The following is a 15,851-nucleotide window of genomic DNA, read 5'->3' as shown; positions in this document are numbered from 1 at the left end:
ACAAGGTTGTGAAATATGCCTAACATGATATAACTATCCCTCGTACAATCGAAAACACATTTGTAAAATTACAATGGGGCAAAATCACTTGGTGTAGTGGCTAAAAAAAATGTTCAACATCCTTAATTATCAGGGAAATGCAAATCAAACAACACTCACACAATTCAGAATGGCTAAGATAAAAAATTCAGGTGACAGCAGATGCTGGCAAGGATGTGCAGAAAGAGGGACATATCTCCATTGCTGGTGGATTGCAAGTTGGTTCATTCACACTGTAAACCAGTTTGGCAGTTCTTCAGAAAACTGGACAAAGTACTACCATAAGATCCAGCAATTTCTCTCCTGGGACATATACCCAGAAGATGTTCCAACTTGTAATAAGGACACATGTTCCACTATGATAATAGCAGACTTATTTATAATAGCTAAAAACTGAAAATAACACAGATGTCCCTCAACAGAAGAATGGATACAGAAAATGTGGTACATTTATAAAATGGAGTACTACTCAGTTATTAAAAACATTTGAATCTGATACTGAAGGAAGGACCATTCAGAGACTGCCACACCCAGGGATCAATCCCAGAAACAACCAGCAAATCCAGTCACTATTGTATATTGTAACCAACAAGGTTTTGCTCACAGGACCCTGATATTACTGTCTCCTTTGAGCCTCTGCCAGTGCTTGGCAAATACAGAAGTGGATGCTCACATGCGTCTATTGGATGAAATACACGATCCTCAATGAAGGAGCTAGAGAATGTACCCAAGGATCTGAAGGGATCTGCAGGAAGAACAGCAATATGAACTAACCAGTACCCTGAGTGTTCCTTTCTCTAGCTGCATATGTAGCAGTGGATGGCCTAGTCAGCCATCAATAGGAGATGCTCTTTGTCTTATGAAAATTGTATGACCCAGTATAGGAAAATGCCAGGGCCAGGAAGTAGGAGTTGGTGGGTTTGGGATCAGGGAGATGGGGGAGGGTATATGTGATTTTTGGAGAGGAAACTAGGAAAGGGGATAGCATTTGAAATGTAAATAAAGAAAACATCTAAATAAAAAATGAAAAAGAAGTGTAAAGCTAGTAGTTAAGCACATGTAATTACATTATTAAGTCTAATGACTTAATAGATGTTGTTCCTCCTCTTACTATAAGCACATGTAATTACATTATTAAGTCTAATGACTTAATAGATGTTGTTCCTCCTCTTACTATAAGCACATGTAATTACATTATTAAGTCTAATGACTTAATAGTTGTTGTTCCTCCTCTTACTATAATAAAAAATGTGGAACAAAATGAATACACATGACATTAGAATAGAGCTAAGATTGAAGAATAACCAAGTAGCCCAAGACCAAGGGAGACCTGTGCTATAAGAGAAAGGCAGCAGTAAGCACTGGTGTACCTAGAATACCTGGTGGGAGATTGCTGAAATCCAAATGAGGACAGATAAAGAGTAGGATACCCTGGGAAAGAAAATACAGTGGAAAATTTTGTTCATAGGTTCTACCAGGCAAGAAATTGATTCCTCTTTGTGCAGTGTTGCAGGGCGACCTACACTTGCCATGGAGATGATAGGGAGGTTCTCTATCTTTATTTGGTAAAACAAAACACATTTTCAGGAAAAGGATATATTATTCTTTTTTTATTTTTTTGGACAGGGTTTCTGTGTATAACAATGGCTGTCCTTGAACTCACTTTGTAGACCAAGCTGGCCTCAAACTCAGAAATCTGCCTGCCTCTGCCTCCCGAGTCCCAACATTCAGTGTGTCAAATACAACAGTATTTCATTGGGCCATATGCTGAATCTTACATCCCTTTGGATGCCAAGTAAGTGTAGGACATTACTACACCTGCCTACCTGATTTTTAGCTCTCAAGTAAGGACACAGATGACCTGTTATTTTTTTTTTAACACACTGCAAGCCTAATATTGGCAGGTTCTGAAATTTTCTAATCAAACTAGGCTGCTAATATCCAGAAATGTGTACCATTACTTGCCATTTAGGATTCTCCTGTCTTGTTCAGGTCATGTGTGTCCTCAAGGCTCCTCCATCATTGTAACCCTCATGGTGAAATCTGTTTACTCCATGTGGTTTCTTCAAACCTTATTCTCCTAGTGGCCCTTATCTACTCTTCACTCTTACCATCTGGGACCCCTGAGTAGGATAAGATATCCAGCACTATTCACTTCTGCCTGGCTAATTAACTCATCAGACCTTTTATTAAACAATCAGAGGTGATAGAAAACAATGTTTCCATGATATAGAGAACATAGATAGTTGACAGTGCCGTTATCCAAACCACGACCAGATATCTGAATATACAAATCAGCATCTGAATGCACAGTGTACAAAACTGCTCCCCAACAGTCATATTTGTGTTTGTTCATATTTGTAAGTTTCTAAGAGTGTTACATCTATCATTCTATGCCATAAGTTTGAGACAGGGTATCTTTACACATGATTGACAAATGGGATCTGAGATGTTGTCATGGTTAAAACACAGTTTCCAAGCCACTTTTTCAATTGCAATGACTGATGTTACAGAAATGATACTACACATCTTTTATTCTTTACCTTGAAGAACACCGTTTTGTATTTCTTTTATTTTTTTGTATTACACTTCAATTATATCACTGTTACTTTTCTCCATCTAAATTCTCCTGTATTACCTCTCTTGCTGTTTTTCAATAAATTACATAATTTTTTTATTGACTTACATTTTAATGAAACAACTGTACTACAATTTGTACTAAAACCAAATTGGTTGTATACATATGAGATACTGGCATCATGGGGTCATTGTATGTTCTGTGTACTTGCAGAAGTCCATTTAAGAGGAATAACAATTGCTTTAGAACTCATGGATTGAAGCCCACCCACACACCCATTGGCAAGCCACAGAGAAGCAGATCGCTGAGGCCTAAGTGTCGTGAGGACTTCATGCTGTTATGGAGCATGGCTGTACTTGTTGTACTCTCAGTTGCCACGTCTTTCCAAATCAAAGTGCTGTGTGAAAACTCAGAATGGGCTTCCAGCTCCTTACTGAGCAGTATTATTAGCACTCACAAAAATTTTGATTGAACTGTGTTAAGCATTGCTGCTAGAACAGATTAATGTTTCAAGTCCTGCATTTGGAAAGAATGTGGAGATATAGATTATCATCAATCACCAAAAGCTTTAGAACTTGGAGATGTAGCTTGTTCGTAAAGTTAGATTAACATATTTTACTCAATGTTTCTAATGTACAAAGATACAGGAAATAGTTTGAAGTTCAAAAAGGAGCACTCTTCATATTTGGATTGGGGATTACTCATGGTAAGTGAACAAGAACAATGGTAGATATATCAGCTCTACCTGACTTATGTTTGTGTGTGTTTGTGTGTGTGTGTGTGTGTGTGTGTGTGTGTGTGTGTGTTTGTCCTCATCTTCCAGATATGATTTAAGAAAAACATTGATGATATGTATGTGTGTACCTTTAGGATTGAAAGTAGAAATGCCTGATAGATTTATATTTAAAAGTTTAGATTTGTGATTAAAATTTATACAATATTAATTTTCAAGATAAATAATTAAATAATTGATCTCCTCTTTATTAACCACAAATTGCAGCATGTCATTAAAAAAAACAGAAAATTACATGGCTTTCTTATACCTTTCTAATCTATAACAAGTTGTTAGTTATGAATATATATTTGTTCTTGGGAATGAAATGTTTTCTTCTTAGCATATAATATATAAGCTGTTTTTCAATTAAATGGATTTGAGAATATAATCTTAAAAATAATTATTAGTTAAAAAGAAAAATTAATGTAATCACATCTTAATGTTAAGCTACTTGAAAGAAATGGCTGGGATATCTAAGCAGTGAGAAAATCTTAAGTTTCTTAGGAGCTTGTCCTGTTTCATTCACTGAGTGTGTGTGTGTGTGTGTGTGTGTGTGTGTGTGTGAGAGAGAGAGAGAGAGAGAGAGAGAGAGAGAGAGAGAGAGAGAGAGAGAGAGAGAGAGAGAATTGTGTGACTGTTTAAATCTTTTCCCTGATTGTTTTTCTTTTTACCTTCTCTCCAGCCACCAAGTAGTCCTGTGGATTCTTGTAGGTCAAGGGAAGTGCTGGATTCACTGAATCAGGCTTCACCCCCTCTGAGAATAGTCTGTTGACCAATGAATTGCCAACTCTGTGTCCTCACCTCAGTTTACCCTAACCTGACAAGGCTATCCTTCAACATGTCCCCTTAAGATATTTTTGGAAATTTACCGGCAGAAAACATACAACAACAGAAAAGTAATTGAAATACCTAATAACCTTAGATATTTTATATAATTGTAACACCTACATTTTGAAATGCTTGAAATATTACCATTCATGATAGGGTGATTAATGAGTGTTTGATGTTGGCTCCTGTTAAATTCTACTGCAAGATGTGCATTGAGTGTCTTATTGAAAAATCTTTTGCAATATAAATGCAATTAATCCTGCATAAAGCCAGTAATGACTTTAATAACAGTAGGGTTTACAGAACTTCCTGAGTGACAATTGGGAATACATTGTGTTTACAATCTTGAATCGACCTCCGACTTTAATTCCAGTGACTCAAGATTAGTGACTAATACAATGGGAGAAGAGGCCCTTGGTCCCATGAAGGCTTGATGCCCCAGTTTAGCAGAATATAAGAGTAGGAATGTGGGAGAGAAGAGGGGATGAGTGGGTGGGGGTGCACAGTTCTAGGGGAGAAATCAGAAATGGGGATAACACTTGAAATGCAAATAAAGAAAATATCCAATGAAAAACAGAAATGCCCAAAATGTAATCATTCATATTATGGTGATGCGTTTTTAATGACAACTCCTGATAAATTCCACTGCAGGATGTGCCCTGGTACTTTATTGAAAAATCTTTTGCATTATTAAAATCAATGCAATTAACCATGATTAAAGCCAGTAATGATTTTTAATAATGGTAGGGTTTACAGAAATTCTTTAGTGACAGTTATGAATAATTCATTTTTACAATCTTGAATTGACCTCAAATTTTTATTCCAGATAGCCAACAATAGTGATTAATATGTTTCTGCTTATGAGATCAAGGCTCCCACTTAGTACATGAAGCTCTGAGGAGAAACAAAGAGGGAGACAGTTTTAAAAACTACTGGATTTTGGTAATATTTTCTTGTAAGGATTTTATATTACTGATGTGGAAAACAAGAATATTTATTATTTGCTCTAATTTGTACTTGTCATTGGTCTAATTTTAAAAGAATCAATTTAACATCTTTCATAGACTTTTTCAATATTTTTAGTAGGAATTCTGAGTTGCTGTGTCAGCTTCACATATTCATTCTGCATTTTTTTCAGTGATATTTGTTCTAGTTTCTACATTGCATGGGAGAAACTTCAGAAGAGACAGCCAATATAATCACAGCAACAAATCTATGTTCATCAAATCTTCTCGCTAGTTAGTAAAACCTGCTACTTCACTAATCATCCCTACCAGAAAGGTGATGCCAGTCAGGGAAATATTCTGATGTCAGGTAAGTCATTCTTACTTGGAAGAAGATAATATCTATCTATCCAATCATATCTAAATCGCTAAATTAAAATCAGGAATATTAAAATCATTGTTAAATTATTATTCAAATTATCCTGCACAATTCAACTTAGATTTCACAGAATCATGACTATACTTGAATTATGTAAGTAAACACATTCCTGCACCAGTGTGTCATGAAAATAAATCCAGGGGACACAGTTATATTGCAATAAACAACAAGAAAAAAACGAAAAAAAGAAAACATTTTCTAATGAATAATATTTACATACTTATTGCTCCTGGAAGTAATTCCTATCCTTAAGAAACTGGGCTTCAAAGAGGTTGGTGGAATTGGAGAAAAATATATCACAATATATAAATCATTTGGCGCAGGAATAAATAAATTTTCCTTCAAAGATCATGATGTAGACATTCCTATATATTTATTTACTTACTTATAGTTTAGTTTTGAGATTTAAAATAATTAAATTATTTTGAAACTTTCCCCCACAATAATCTGAGTGTGTGCCCATCCACAATCTCCTTCAAATCCATGCCATCTTTTTTCACTGATTACCATCATACAGTTATATTTGTTTTATTATAATAGTTTTGTTATATTTTATATCATACAAATTATGTATTATTTTATATAAAGCAATAATTTATGAAATATGAAATCTTCATGCATAAACATAAAACTTTTAATCTATAAATTGAAAGTTTGATGTGTCTCATATCTGTCTTTAATTATATTATTCTTAAAACAGTGTTTAAATTTCTTTCATAATCCATTTTCTAGCATACTTCATAATACTTTTTCTACATTAAATCATTGAGTCTGGGAAACATTTCCTTATTACTTAACATGAAGTAGAAAACCATGATTATGCCTGTATGGGATCAATTTTAGCAAAACCTATATTTAAATATTTCTCTGATTTTTGTTTGTGTCACATAGCAAGATTCATTCATAAGTGCATTTCCCCACCAGAACCGTTGGGGAACAGATTTTACTGACTTCCATATAAGCCTCCATCAATTGCTGGATGAAAGTAGATGTTTGGAAAAAGAAGAACAGTATCAAGCAACCTCCACCTCCCAGGGATGGAATTAGTCCTGTTTGTCCCGGGACACTCTCTTAGGAAGAAACACCCTGTAACATTAGACACAATGGACCATTTATCCACTGAAGACACTGTTAGAAAAGGTCACATTCCTTACAGAACATGTAAATAATGCAGTCCATCCTGAACCATTGCTACTCACAGGACTTTGAGCAATAAAACCACTTAATTTTATCAGCCCAAACTGTGTGTAGTTGGCACTTCTCATTTTCCTTAAACTATACATATTAAGCAATAAATAATCCCTTTTTTCAAATTTATCATGAAACATCTATTTGTCCCTAAAGAAAACACATATTGCTGAAAGTGAGACACATTGCTGGTCTTGATCCTGTCTTCTATGATATCATTCCTTGGTTCATAACTGTCTTCATTAATCATCTTTTCAGTCTACTATTCCTGTAGGGAATGGACTGACTTACTGTGTGCACCAAGATTTGTGGATGGGATTAGGGCTTAGAACCATAATTGACACCATTTCCCAAGTCAACAAAATGAAGAAAGTTAATTCATTGATTCCCATTTCAACAAATTGTTTCTTCTACCCAAATAACTTTTCTTACCTGACGTAAAATTCCATGCTCATTAATCTGTATTGGTTAAAATACTTAATCTCACACATCAGCATCCTCACTGCTATTGTACTTACAGATTTGCCTGCTAGGTAGATGGCATTAAACTTCCTTAAAGGCTAATAATAGTGAAGAATTAAATTCATCAGTCATGGCATATGAGTTTGGACCCCCCCACACACACACACACTAGTTGATGCATAATCTCCTGTAACTTCATTTCTGAGGAATATCATATTGTCTTGGTAGGTACTCCATATATATTGTACATGTGGACCAAAAACCTATACACATAAAATGATAAAATGAAATTACTGAAAATTTAAAGGTCAGAAATGTATGATATCAATGTTTAAGTAAAGAAATAGAATATTTAATATTGTAAAAGAAAAGAATTATGTATAACGTGCTAACAGCATTTTTGTGTTTTTCTACTTAAGTATCATAATTGCCTAATATCTTGTTTGAAAATATATATTCATATATACATGTTAATAGTTTCATATCATTTAAAATATGATTAAGAAAAAAGTGTAAAAGAATAGATTATAGGTTCCTGTTAGGAAGCTGCATTAGCAAAAACTTAATCTTAAACAATTTTAATAAAAATCTGCATATTATATGTGTTCAAAGTAAATTTAAAAAAATCAATCATACATTTATATCAAAAGTCTTTATGTGGAAAGGCATTAGGACCAGTTTTCCTTTTAGAAATCACTCAGATTCTAGGATGAAAGATTTAAAATTGTATACATAGTGTGGCTTTGTCCCTGATTTCTACATGTTTTCTGCAATATTTCTTTCAAAACTGGACACACACACACACATACACACACACACACACAGACACACACAGAGACACATATGTATAAAATCAACCTTCCAAAATAAGTTTCTGTTTTGGAATTATTACTGGATTATAATTAATATATTATTCCATATATTGACCAAAGTTGAATGACTCTAAAGGAGAGAAATCTATTCCTCAATATATGATATATAATGTGTTTGTCTTGCAAATATCAAATTGACTTTAGGTTTCTATTTTATTGGTGATGAGTCATCCCTTAATTCATATAAAATAGTGAAACAATTTTTGCAAATGGATAATGTCTTTTAACTACTTAAGTAAAATTATGCAAATATTAAAAACATGGCATTAATAAGAGGTTAATTTTCATACTGTTTATGCAGTTATAATAAAATTAGGCAATATAAGTAGCTCAAATGATTTTAATTTTAACTTTAAACTAAAATAAACAATGTTTTAAGGCATGGGACATATTCCAAATACAAAAGCCATAAGTGAACCAATATGTTCATAAATCACACTGCTTGTCAGTTCAATCTGTGATAAATTCACCACCTCCACCTTTCTTCCTACATAACTTCCTGAAAGCCCCATACTGTGCCTGTAAGGGTTCCTCAGCTTTAGAAACCAAAGGGGCTTCAGCAAGGAAAAAAAAGAAAAAACAAACTTCATCTTCCTGAATATGCTCTTTCTTCTGCAGTTAGAAAAATATAGGTTCTCAGCTGCTGATGAAGTGATGAAGAGGATAGCACAGCATTTCAGTGTGCACAATGTGCTAATTCACTATTTGGTTTAGTATCAGACCAGGTTGGCAGACTGATTGGAAACATTTGTGAGTGTTTGGCATTGCTTTGTTTTAATCCATTGGATTAGAATTCAGTGGTGTGTAAGATAAATGTTCCAGAACTGTTGACATTCAGAAAAAAAAGTTAAGAAGGGCAAGCTGGTTTGGTGACTTGGTCACAATACAACAGTGACTAAGAAAGCCAGTGAAAATCAAGAGATAATTAAGAACAAGCTGAAAAATCTCAAACAGTAAATTAATGATTTTGCAAATTTGTTTTTTACAACATATTTTTGATTGAGGTGTATTATATAATTTCAATTTTTATATAAATATATAGTATATCTTGATGTTAGCTATCCTCACATACTTCTTTCAGATTCTAAAGATTTTCTCTGAAATATCTCGTATTTTTCTCACCATATAATCGTAATGAAAATGTTGGAATTTTAATTTATTTAAAACACAGAGAAATATTATGAAATTATCCTTACAGTTAATGACAGGTGTGAGGCTACTTCAAGTTGTCTGCAGCAACTATTTTTTTCCTCATCATCTAGCAGTATTGTGGTTTTGCCAGCGTCAGATAGTATTTATTTTTGTGTGATATTTGGAATTCAGAGACCTTTAAAGGGAGTAAAAAATATTTAGATTATTGAGAGTCTGGGTTGGCTGTTGTCTATTCATTGTTGGTCCTGAGTCCTGGTCATTCAGTGTGATTGATTAAGGTTTGTTAATTGTATTTTGTTTATTAGATATTTTCTTCACTAATATTTCAATTGCTATCTTGAAAGTCCCCTATACTCTCCCCAACCCTGCTCCCCTAACCACCAATCCCACTTCTTGTCCCTGGCATTCCCATGTACTGGGGCATGTTTGCAAGACCAAGGGGCCTCTCTTCCCAATGATGGACGACTAGGCCATTTTCTGCTACATATGCATCTAGAGACATGAGCTCTGGGAGTACTGGTTAGTTCATATTGTTTTTCACTATAGGGTTGAAGAACCCTTCATCTCCTTGATTACTTTCTCTAGCTCCTCCTTTTGGGGCCCTGTGTTCCAACCCAGAAACTTAGAATACCCAAGATACAATTTCCAAAACACAAGAAAATCAAGAAGGAAGACCAACACATGGGTACTTCATTCCTCCTTAGAATAGGGAACAAAATACCCATGGAAGGAATTACAGAGACAAAGATTGGGGCTGAGACAAAAGGATTGACCATCCAGAGACTGCCCAATCCAGGGAACCATCCCATAATCAGCCAGCAAACACAGACACTATGGCATATGCCAGCATGATTTTGCTGAAAGGACCCTGATATACCTGTCTTGAGTGAGGCTAGGCCAGTGACTGGCAAATACAGAAGTGGATATTCACATTCATCTATTGTTATTTGTATTGCTCAAAGATGAAACAAAGAAAAGATACAGGGTCTCTCTCTCTCTCTCTCTCTCTCTCTCTCTCTTTCCTCTCCTATCTCTTGATAGAGGTTTGAAAGTGTAAAAAAAGTGGACAAGGTTTGAAGATAGAAGAGTAGAAGATAGAAGAAATTATGAAGTATCAGAGATCAGCAACAATTTGTTTGTTCTTCCCCATGATACTCAATTACTATTGTCCATATTTGTTCATCCACCTGGATATGAGTTCCTTACAACAGTGCCTGTTGTCCTCAGGAAGATTTAGGCTCATTCCCTCACTAAGTAAATTTGAATTATATTCATGTTTGAATAGCTCAAAATCTGCCTAAGTTGGGCTTGCAGTATGTTAATAAAAATGCCAGGTCTCTGTTTTTTTTATTTTTTTGTTTGTTTGTTTTATTTTTTTTCCAGAAAAAAAATGGGCTAGAACAGGCAGAAAATTCCTTTTTGTGGTTGTTTTTTGTTTTTGTTTTTGGTTGTTGTTGTTTTGTTTGTTTGTTTGTTTGTTTTCCTTCAGATGGACTGAAGCTCTACAATGAATTAACTGCTATGTGTGGGAGACTGGGATTTTAAAAGTACTAAGGTTATTTACTTCTCTACTTCTATAATGTCAGTTTGGATCCTTATTTCCTTCTATAAGATTTAAAGATCTAAGCCACATGTTGATTACCAGTGGCAGATTTGTCTTCTCTGATAGCCAAACTGATGCAAAGACAAGGGTTGGTGTTGTTGAAAAACAGGAAAGGGGATTGCCTCCATTATTTCTGAAGGAATGTTTCTTTCACACAGTATTTTCAAAGAGATACATGGAAAATGGTTAAGTAACAAGATTCTGAACAATATCCCAAAAATTTAGGGTGAATATATTAAATCTGGATTTTTATGCATGATATCAAGTATACAGAGCTGAACTCACAAATATAGGTACATCCACACTCTACAGATGTCTGGAAAACTGAAAGCCTTTATGGTCACAATTGATATCAGAAATATGTTTTTACTCATGCTGATTTTGTAATATGACTCATGTCATATTGTAACTTTTTACATTCTCTATTTCAGATAAATTCTCTTTGACAACTTCCTTAAAGAACAAAACCTACTAAACAAAACAAACAAACAAAAAAAAAAAACAAAACAAATAACCAAAAACAACATTTTTTTTCTTTTTTTGGATTCTTTTTTAATTCCAAGGAGAAACAATTATGGTGCATGTCTTACAAAATGTTCTGTTGCTGATAAAATACATCATGAAGACTGCAACTCTTATAAAGGAAAGCTTACAGCTTTAGAGGTTTAGTCATAATCAGCATGGTGGTTGGCATGGGCACTGTCAGTGCTAGGGAAGGAATTGAGCGTTCCAAATCCTAATTATGATGAAACAGGAAGAGACACTGGACATGCCTTTAACATTAGAATCCTCAAACCTCACTCCAAGTGGCACTTCCTCCAACTATATCACATCTACTGCCACAAGGCCAACCTTCAAATCTCTCTCAAGGACCAACTCTCTGTAGTGACCAAGTATTCAAATGTAAGTGCCTATATGTGTGTGAGTTAAAACATGCAAGTTGTTTCATGGATGTGTGTAACAGTATTTGAGGAGGGATTCTACTGTCGCTTTTGCCACCATTTAAATAGCAGGCATTATCTGACAACCCTATGCCATTTTAATTTCTAAAAATGAGACACAGAGACCAGGCATTTTTATTAACACACTGCAAGCCAAAGTTAGGCAGGTTTTGAGATATTCATACATGACTACACAGGTAAAACCCAGAACAATGCCCTGTTACTTGCCATCTTGTACAGGCCACCTTGGTCCATGTGTTTCCTCATGGCTACTCACTCATAGCAACCTCATGGTGAAAACCTCCTGTTATCTACATGCGTTTCCCTATGCCTTCTTTCGGCTGTAATTCTTCTCTACTCTCTGCCCACTCCTTCTTGTACATCCTGACTAGTATCAGAAGTTCCTCCTTGATGCCCAAGTAATTGACTGATCAGATTGATTCTTAATAATAAGAAGGGATGGAAAACAGTGTGTTATATATCAGAGAGACAAAAGATGGATGACCACAGTGTAGTCCTGACTGCAACCAGATATCTATGGACATAAATCAACATCTCAATACATAGCACAAAAAAGCCACCCCCAACAACTCACCCTTTTAGTTCAATAAAAGGATCATCTCTATTATTCATATATAAAAATAACAAATATGAAAATGTACCAAGTAAAATTTACATTTAAATGTCCACTCCTTTTTTATTAAGCAATCTGGGAAAAGTCACTGCCTTGATGAGTTTAGAGTTCTTAAGTCCTTTTCTATCAATAGTTGTATTTATAACTGAGAAATATCTTCTTAGATCTAAAATCATTTTCTGAATCTTAAAATATTTAGTCTTTATTTTTAGCCTATAACCATCTAGTTTTCAGTCCCATCAGAGGTATGAGAGGAACTAAATATTACCTGAGTATGCAGGAAGTGCAGAGAAAGTACCTCTCAAAACAACAGATATGACATAGAGCACTGACTGCCTGGACAAACAATAACCCTAAATTTTTCTGAATCATGAAAGCATCCATCAGGTAATTTGTTGTTGTTGTTTTGTAGTTTTGTTGTTGCTGTTGTTGTTTGGAGTTTTTTTGTTGTTGATTTGTTTTGTTTTTGATCATAGGTTCCACATTGGATTTTGTGAAGACTCTTTATTGTGACTTAAAGAATCCTCCAATTTCTCTTCTTTGGCCTTGATTTAGCATTTAATATTTTAGTCTTCTCTTTCTCTAAGTCTCTTTTATTTTTCTCTCTCTTCAAAGAGGATATATACAATTATAATTACTACTTAACATATAATTTTTTCATGTGGACAGTAAAAATAAAGCTAGATGGAGCCCTAATGCCTTCTTTTGTAGTGTTTTCTACTTTTTAATATGAAAAATATTTTCTTTTTTAGTATCTCTCTTCTTCTTGCGGAACTTTTAATTTTCTTTATCTTTTCTTTCTTTGAAGAATGCATATGTTTATATTTTACATCCGTACTTCTATTATTATGCATGTTGTGTTTCTTTAGCCTGTATGCACCATTTAAAACACTCATATATTTTTCTCTTACTTCGAAATCATTATATGACTATATTTATATACCATTGCTTTCTAACCTTGATGTCTTATTTGTGTTCCATTTTCTAAACATTTTTCCATTCCTTTGTGACTTATTCCTTTTAATTTATTTAATTTTATCTTAAGGAATGTATTTATTTATTTATTTATTTATTTATTTATTTATTTATTTATTGGTTTTTCGAGAAAGGGTTTCTCTGTTTTAGCCCTGACTGTCCTGGAACTCACTTTGTAGACCAGGCTGGCCTCAAATTCAGAAATCTGCCTGCCTCTGCTTTGTGAGTGCTGGGATTAAAGGCATGTGCCACCACACCCGGCTTAGGAATTTAATTTAATAATTTCAAAATATTCGGTTTTGTCTTTGAGGTTTTATACCCCTTCTTCTATTTTCTTTTGAATTAATACATAATTATAAATGTCTTACTTCATCAGTTTATTTGAGCTCGGATTATATCTGAGTCTTTCTGTGTTCCTTTTTGGTTTATTTCAAACATCTCAGTGTGACTAGTCCCAGCCCATTCCATCAGCTCACAGAGGAGCAGCTGTCATCCTTTACTATGAGTTGTTTGCTGGCTGGAAAGGTAGTACCAGCAGCTGTATAAGACTGGAGAAACTATTTTTTCCTAATGTGAGCATGTAGCCTCATGTTAGAGCGCCTTGACTGGCAATGTGAATATTTGCCCTATGTAGGATATGACCCAGATTTTTGGATGGTTTTTTGGGCACTCCGTTTCCATCCTGCGTGTTCTTAAAAGGCCAAGTCGGCATTGTGATGTCACAGAGTTATGCTACCTCCAAATGGACAATATGTGCTATAGCACAGCCTTTCCCCAGGAAAAGTCTGGTCAGACATGTAGTTGTACCTTGAGTGAGGGTTGGTATTCAGGACACAGAATCACCTGTGCCAAGGTTTGCCAGATATTTGAGACAAGGTCTCCTGCCACCTGAATGTAAGTGTCCACTGAGATATTACAATGGCTATAAGCCTTGTATCTGCCCTTCTCTGTCCAATGCTATGGTTGGTGATACAGAAAGGATACTTCCTACTATTTTTTTGAAGGACAATTGGTTTTTAAATTTCTTTCATTTTCTGTAGATTACTCTAATTATATCATCGTTTCTTTCTCCCTCTAAATCCTCCCATATGTTTAAATTGCTTTTTTATAAAATTTTATTATTTATTTATTTATTTATTTTGCTTTGACTCTTTTGTTAGGGTCTTTTTTTGTATTGTTTTATTTTTTGTTTTTTTGATATAGTGTTTCTGTGTGTAGCCCTGGGTGTCCTGGAACTCACTCTGTGGACCAGGCTGTCCTTGAAATCAGAAACCCCACCTCCCTCTGCCTCCCAAATGCTGGGAGTAAAGGCATGTGCCACTGTACAGTCCCAGTGCCCCTTTTCAATAATTGGTATCAAAGCCCTATATGAATGTACAATCCCAATTTCTGTTTTTGAAACTATCCTACTGTGAAGTGTAATGTAAAATATTTCATTAGTTGCTGTTACATGCATATACATACAAATATAAGTTACTTATGTATTTACTTGTTTCTTTTGAAATAATTATACCATGATTTGTAATAAACCCAGGTCACACATATACCTATGGGAAAATGCCATCAAGGAGACAATCTATGATCCATATCCATGTAACAGGCCACCTGGGAGGAACAACAAAGTACTTTAGAACTAATGTACTTTGTCCCATGAGAACAACTACCATGGGCATGCCCCAGAGAGGCAGAATTCTGAAGACTAAGTATCCTGAGGAATTCATGCCATTATGGAGCATAGATCTGCTTGTACTCTCTGTCTTCACAATCTTCATTTTCTAATTGTGTGAAAACTCACATGGGGCTGCCAGCCCCTCACTGGGCAATATTGTTAGCACTTATAGTGATAATGCTTGATCTTTGTTAAGAAATGCTCCTAGAACAGATTAATGATTTAATCACTACCCTTGAAAAGAATTTAGAGATGTAGATTGCCAGCAAAGATCACCAACTTTATAAATAATTTGGAGTTGTAGCTTGCTAGTAATGTTAGGATAAGGTCTTTTTTTTTTTTTTTTTTTTTTTTTGTTTTGTCCATGGCTCTACTGAAAGAATTTTAACTATTAATTTGAAGTTCAGAAAGGCACACTCTTAATTGCTGAGCTAGGGAGTTTTGTGGACAGTAAAAAAGAACAATGGCAGCCCTACAAGCACTACCTGGCATGACTCTCTTTCCAGAACTAGGCAAATGATCAAGGTGATGATTAAATTCTTAAACCTGTTAATGCCAACAGCTTCCACACAGTATAATAAAAAGATTGGTGATCAGTAAAAGTGCACCCTGAGGATTTTATGTAGAAATGTCTGACATTCTAAATATAAGTTAATATGTTATTCTTTTAAGATTCATAAACATTCCATGTTAAGATTGATCATGAAATAATTGATCATTGCTTTACTAACCACAAATTGAAGCCACTCAAT

At 34.6% G+C, this 15,851-nt stretch overlaps 1 long non-coding RNA gene across 1 annotated transcript in view; it reads right to left on the bottom strand.

Annotated features, from left to right (window-relative positions):
• The window catches only part of Gm5570 (predicted gene 5570), a 72,027-nt gene that overhangs the window by 2,103 nt on the left and 54,073 nt on the right, over nucleotides 1–15,851 (bottom strand). The window lies entirely within an intron of this gene.

The sequence above is a fragment of the Mus musculus genome, chromosome 6 (assembly GCF_000001635.26).
Source record: "Mus musculus strain C57BL/6J chromosome 6, GRCm38.p6 C57BL/6J".
NCBI lineage: Eukaryota > Metazoa > Chordata > Mammalia > Rodentia > Muridae > Mus > Mus musculus.
This window is presented reverse-complemented; position numbering and strand designations above follow the sequence as displayed.